We start from the raw sequence: 7,354 nt of genomic DNA, 5'->3' as shown, positions 1-7,354 counted from the left end.
TCTCTAGCTACTGGAGATTACTCCTTTTATATTCCGTCTGCGGCTCCTCCCCCTAGAAGTTCTTTCACAGGACTCTCGCCTAGGCCCTTAGGGCGCCGGGTTACTCACGGGACCATCAACTTCACGCGCTTTTGGAGGTTGGGGAGGAGTCGCATCTACATCTCCACTAAGCCTAGAACTTGCTGGGTTTTCTCTCACCTGGGGTCCCCAGAGTGGGAGCACGTCTTATAGACTTCAAAGTAATAGGGATGGCATCTGGTACGGACGCTTGGGTCCGGGTTCTCATCACTCAAGATACAAGCTTGACTTTTTAGTCTCTTCCTCCACCTTGAGTTTTTACCACAGTTTTGCAAGACAGGAGTATCATTTTAAAGTACACTATATACAAGTTCTATCCATGAGTGTGGTGATCCAGGTCCCCAATCCGGGGAACGAAAGTTTTACTCTAGTAACTTCATGGTTCCAAAGCCGGACGGCTCGGTCAGACCTACTCCGAACTTGACGAATCTGAATCTATTCCTAGGGATAGAGGACCTTATTCAGAGGCGGCCGTACGACCTACGACCGCACGGCCGCCTCGATGTTTGGTCAGTGCGCATGCGCACGAGGGAGCCGGCTTCCTCCTGCGCATGCGTGAGACCCACTACGACCGACAGCGCTGGTCGTAGCGGGTCTCTATCCAAAGGGGGCGAGCTGTCGATGTTGATTGACAGCTCATTCCGTTTGGAAGGCGGGCCGGGGGGGGTGGCAGCCCAAATGGAGGCGTTCCCATGGGATCGCCTGCCGTTTGGGGGAGGCCCCACTGACATCACTAGTGATGTCAGTGGAGAGCCTCCGGCTCTGACAGATGCTCTCCGGGGCTTACGACAATTGAGACCCTACCCTAGGGTCTCGTTGTAAGCCCCGATGGTCGCGATGGTCTCTGACCATCGCGACCATCACCCGAGCAGTCGTTAGAGCTGTGGGTGTTAACCCACAGCCTAACGACCGCAACAGAGGCGGGCGGTCAGGATGCAAGTGGCCGCCCAGTTTCTGAGCGACCGCTTGCATCCTCCGACCGCCTCTGAATGAGGCCCAGAATCCCTTCCCTTGGGGAGTGCGGGACTAGGAACGACTATTTCATAATATCTCGGGATAACAAGAATCCCTATCTAGTCGCCTCTCCGGGCGTTTCTCAGTTTCTTTATTCGGAACGTTAATTTCCACCTTATTGTTCAGCCTCAAGGATATTAACAAAGTTCAGGACTTTAATGTGGACTCTCCATCTGATACAAGGGATCTCTATCATCCTTCATCTGAAGGATCTTCTGCTGTAGGCCCATGCCAGGGTACTTTTACTAAGTGACTCTCAGCAGTCTTATTAGTCATGGGTGGATTCTGAATGTTTCTGAAGAGTCTCATCTGCATCCAGCAGACGCTACAATTTCTGGGTATGCTCAGTGACACCTTATGTTTCTATTCGACTCCTTAGGAAGATGGTTACGGCTTTCAAGGCCTTTCCTTATGGATGTTTTCACTCCAGCAGCTTCTCCTCCTCTCTCAGTGGACAGAATCCCATCTTTTCCTTCACCAACGGGTAAGGCTAAGTTCCAGAATTCGGATATCTCTTCTCTGGAGGTTGAACTTAGTACACTTAGTGAACTTAGAGATTCAGAGTGTGGGATTGGATTCTTCTTACCACAGAAGTGAGTCGGAGAAGATGGGGGGCTGTAATTAAGGATCCAAGACTGCTAGACACCACAGAAAGTGAGTCTGCTGCTAAAGATATTGGAATTGCGGGTGGTATTCTACGCTATTCAAACTGCATATCACCAGTTGCGGGGTCAGCCGGTCAGGGTCCAGTCGGACTTCGCCACGACCATGGCGTTCATTACACATCTGGGCGACAAAGTTCGCAATGGGAGTGCAAAATTGGTTGGCAGACTTCCTCAGCCGACCGGTCGCATCTGTGGACTTCTTCCGCAGGTTTGTCAACAGCTGGCTCAATGGTAGGGTTTTCCACAGGTCGACCTCTTGGCATAAGGACAAAAAAATATATATATATATCATCTGCCTCTCTACTGCTCTTGAACGAGAGTCCCGGAGGTTGTGACAGGGTACACACTGTCAACGCCGTGGCAGTTCCAATTTTGTCTACCTGTTCCCTCTGTTTCCTCTTCTCCCTCAGATTCTACAATGTATCTAAGGGGAGACAACCAGGGTTCTGTTGGTAGCTCTGGATTGTCCTCGCGGAGCTTGGCATTCTGACCTTCAACTACTATCCGCGGCCACTGCCTCTGAGAGAACATTGCTTACTCCGGGGTCCTTTCGTCTATCCATACTTACAGCGGCTATGTTTCACGGCGTGGCTGTTCAAAGAGCATCTTAGGATGTACAGGGATACCATTCAGGGTAATCCCCTACTAGGCTTGGCACCCGATAAGAAGTTATTTCTTAACATTGCCACTGGTTTTGGAGGATTTATCTTTCAAAGTGTGAACATAGACAGATTCTCCCTACAGCATTCTATCTAGGCCAGCTTTCTGCTTTTTAGGCTAGCTAGTTTCTCTTCACGGCTGGGTTCTCTGAAAATTCGGTTTTCAGTTCTGACGGTTTTCTTCCTCAAGAAGCTCTATGGTACAGCCTTTTCTTCCAGGTGTGGTTCGGTTTCGACCACTCTTTGTTCCTCCTACAACTCCATGGGATTTGGATCTTGTACTTCCTTCCTCGGTTCGACCCTCTACAGTCGGTGGAGTTATAATACCTTTGTGGAAGGTTACATTTCTTTTCGCACCAGCCTCGGCCAGGAGAGCTTTGTTTATTTAGGAGCTCTATCCTGTTGCCCTCCAGACTTGTTTTTTCACGAGGATAGAGCGGATTACCGTACGACTATGGATTTTCTTCCAAAGGTGTTTTTGGTTTTTACACATCAACATCTTATTGTGGTACCGGTTCTTCCTCTAGACTCACCTCCGTTCTAGACCCTTCAAAATGTTGTTAGGGTTTTTTGTAATTCTGTGGACAAGTGTGCAACCATAAATTAGGCAGACACTCTTCTTGTTTTGTATGCTGCTGTTCGTCCTGGCTAGCCAGCCTCCACACAGTCGCTGGCCTGCTGGAGTGGTCGGTTCTTCAGACTAGCGGATATGGCTTCCTTTCAGAGCTTTCCTTTCGCTCAGTCGATTCCTCGTGGGTGGCTGCTAACAGGGGTTTTACATGGTTTTTTTTTATGCCGATTGGCTATTTGGTCTAGCTAGCATTCCGTTACTGTTTTTTTTATAGTTTTAACATGTTTGCGGCCTCTGCGGCGCACAGCATGTCCTATCGGTTTTGGCAGGGTTCCCAGTGCTTTCCCGCCCTTAATGGGAGCTCTGGGACGTCCCCACTGTGTTTAGCCTCCAGTGTCCCCTAGTGGATGAAGGAGAAAACAGGATTTTGGTACTTACCGATAAATCCCTTTCTCCGATTTCACAGGGGACACTGGATGCCCACCCTGTGCTGTTCCTTCCTGCCAGGGGTGTGGTCATTTTCTGTTATGACTTTCAGAGAACTGTTTTCCATCTCTGGTTGTGTTACTGTTATTTCAATCTTTTTCTTCTGTTCTGTGTGATTGCTTCGTCTCCTCTTCCGTTTGTTTTTTCTCAGCTCCCCTCGGGCACAGTTTTTTTAGACTGAGGCTTGTAGGGGGGTATAGAGGAGGAGGAGCTAGTCACACTTATTAAAATTTAAAGTGCCCAGCTCCACTTTGCAACCTTCTGAACCCCCTACTGTCTTTAGCCTCCAGTGTCCCCTGTGGAATCGGAGAAAGGGATTTATCGGTAAGTACCAAAATCCTGTTTTCCCGCAACATTACCCTAACCATCCTCCTAGTGCCTAATCCTCCCCTTATTTAGATGTATGGGTCCAATATCGCAAAAGTGCATTATGAAACAAATCCTGAAAATCCCCGCATATAGAGCAGTACATTCTTGTCTACCTTGTTAACAGCAAAGAAAATTGAATAAAATTGTTCAATTACAAATCTGAAGTATAAAAGCTGCAGTAACTGGGTATATTTTTCTTAAACAGCGGTGGGACGGACTTCCGGTGGCCGGGGCACCTAGAGTGGCCACTTTGTACATGGGCTCCAGACCTTGCTAGTTTTATTGCTATTAAATCCGGTTTTTACCCCCCAAAAAAACCTTTAGTTGAGTGCCTCAGCTATATTAATATTCTAGCAAGGACTTTGACCTTATTCCTAGGTTTGGAGTCACTTTCTATGCACCGGAGTAAAGCCTACAAGGAGTACGGAGAGTATGACTGCCCTTAGCCATCTTTGGGCACGAAAACTGGGATTAACTGAGACTCTCTCCCTTTGTGGCTCTTCTACTTCTAGCTATGAGCTGGTGTGATCAGTGGTCCTAGTGATTGAGAGCAGTGCCCGTGTACAACTCCTGATGCCAGATCACACCCATCAGGCTGACTTTTCCCACCGACGGGGTCCGGATAGAATCTCCACTGGACTATCTGGGGTTCGGTCCTCCTCCTGGACCTGGTTACCTGCATTGCTGTCCACAAAGGATCTGTCCCGCCTGTACCTGGTATACATTCAGTGCAGCTGTGCCTCCTCCGTCTGGGAACGCTGCCTTCATCGGTAAGGTGTCTTCTGGAGCTCTCATCCCTGCGGAACTCCGCCTCGCCTTGCACTGCCGACGAGTAGTATCTTCTGTACCTTGTTGGTTACTTCCGTTTGCCTGGAGCTCTGGGGCTGCTGAGATACGTGCACCTGTGACTGTCCCTGGAGTGCCGGTTCCCCGGCTCTTCCACCACTCTCCGTGGTGCCTGTCATCCCTGCAGAGATCCAGGAGTGAAGTGCGGCACAGCCCTCCTGCTTACCTGAACTTACTACTCACCTTTCTTTACAGGATTCAGAGAGACTTATCACAGTTCTTCTTTGACTGACCTCTGTTCGTCCTGGGAACTGCTGACCCCCTGGATACAGTGGCTGTCGGCAAGTCTGTGGACATAGCTTGCCTGCTTGTGGGTGATTGCAGGCTACAATATAACTGCGGGTCATACATCTGTTTGCACCTGTTTGGATACTGTGCACTACGGACCCCTTGGTCGTAGTGGCTCTTCTCCTGTTCCTTAATCCTCAGCTCCAGGTTCCCTTTTTTAGGTTTAAAATGTATTAATATATTTTTTTTTTGCTTTTTTGTTCTTTTTATTTTTCTGTGTTACATTTACCACTTATAGGGCTCTATTTACTACAATCCGCATTTGTAATGCAATTTGTAATGCAGATTGTAGTGTGATATTATCGACTGAATTCGCTTTGCGAATTCAGGCAATATCACAGGGATTTACTACAAATCCCTTGCAGGGACAGAGCTTGCGATAAAGCTCTGTCCCTGTGAATCCCCACCGCACACTAGTCACGGCATTTTCGCAAAAAATACCGTGACAAAGTGCCGACGCATGCACCGACAGTCGCTGCTACCCCGCCCCCCCTGCGATCGCGACCCCCCTCCCTCAATAGCACTTACCTGCAGTCATCGGTGCTCCTGTGATGTATTCCATGCCTCCGGACAGCTGACATCCCATACTGCACTGGGACACGGTCAACTGATGACCAGGCCCCAGTGCACTATGGGAGACTAGCTGACCGGAGGGAGAACATCACCGGAGCCCCGATCACCGGTTCCTAGAGTCAGGTAAGTAATGTTTTTTTTGGTTTTTTTTAGCAGAGATCAGCTTGCGGTCTGTTTAGACCACACAGCTGATCACTGGGACCAGCTCCGGGCTCTGCTCTGCCCGTTACAGCAGAGTAGGAGCCCGATAACCGGGGGAGACCCTGGATAACGCCACCTCCAGGTGGCGTTATTATCACAGGGCTTTCCCCGGTATTTTTTTCACTATTTATTTTTAGTAACTACTGGGCCAGTGTTGGCTAACCTTGACACTCCAGCTGTTATGGAACTACATAACCCAGCATGCACTGCTACAGTTTTGCTATTAGGGCATGCTAAAACTGTGGCAGGGCATGCTGGGATATATAGTTCCACAACAGCTGGAGTGTCAAGGTTAGCCAACACTGTACTAGGCAGATCACATTTCCCATTAAAACTATAGGAAATGCGATCTGATTACTAAAAATAAGTGATACTTAGGGGTTGCAGTAGAATTTTACGAATTCTACTCCAATTGCCCTGTAATAACTATAGGTGATACTAAAATAATGTGAAAAGGGTGTGAAAACACCCTTTTTCACTTTATTTTAGTAAAAATAATGATAATAAATAGAGCCCATAGTATTGATTTAATATATGGGGACATCTAGTTGTCATTGTATTGTACTGCATTTGGCTCCCCTTGAGGCACCTATTTCCTAATGGTTTTTCTGTTCTTTGATATTGGGTACCTTTTTCATTGTACGATACCTGTACAATGGTATCGTACAATGAAACCTTCAGATACCTGGCAGATACCTGGGTTATGGTATCTCTAAAGGTATTCACCTTTAGAGATACCATAACCCAGGAAGGGTACTTTCCTTTCCATACTGTACCAACCAATTTGTATTTGGAACAGATACGTATTACTTACATCATATTGTGGGTTCATTGGTCTATCTTTGTCACGGCCAGGGTACAACGCGGGCCTGTTGTCACTCTGCGCTGGTAAGGCCTGGCGGCGTCTCCATTCCGTTTGGCATGGGCGCTGCCATCTTGCCTTCTGGCCATGTGATGCGGCTGGCCAATCCTGGTGAGTCACATGTTCCCTCCGGCCAGTAACAGCACGGCATGGGGTATTTAGGAAGGGTCAGTGCCTTCCTTCTTTGCCAGTGCAACGTGTATCTCAGCCTAGCTGAGAGGGAGTTCTCTGTGCTTTCCTGTTCCTGTGAATCCGCTGTCTGCCTGTCAGCTCCTAGTTCCCACTGGACTACCCCGCTACCTCCATCACCCTTGCCCATACCTGAGTGCCTGAGCCTGCTGACATCCTGCACTTCAGTTCACTATCTGCAAACCTGGCTTGTTTATTTTCAGTTTCACTACCTGCACACCTGGACTGCTCTAATTGTTTCTACCTGGACATTAACCCTTTTGCTTCCACCACAGAACTCTTGTGCACATTTATATTTTCCTGGACTTTTATTTACTGCCACATTATATGTCCACTCGAGCACTTATTAAAAATCCTAGTTTTATTTACAAATCTGCTTCTGTGATCGCTCCTGCTACCACCCCGGGTCCACAAATAAACCAGAACGTAACAATCTTCTTAGGTACTATATATAATTGTATAACTTAGCTCATTATTACACTGCAGTCCAGTCCAGTGGTTCTAGTGTCAAATTTATGTTCACTTTCAGCAGGGGATATTGTAATTGTGTGCA

This window comes from Taudactylus pleione, unplaced genomic scaffold, assembly GCF_031769625.1.
Source record: "Taudactylus pleione unplaced genomic scaffold, aTauple2 ptg000662l, whole genome shotgun sequence".
NCBI classification, from domain to species: domain Eukaryota; kingdom Metazoa; phylum Chordata; class Amphibia; order Anura; family Myobatrachidae; genus Taudactylus; species Taudactylus pleione.
The sequence above is the reverse complement of the archived record's forward strand: the minus strand, read 5'-3'. Positions refer to the sequence as shown.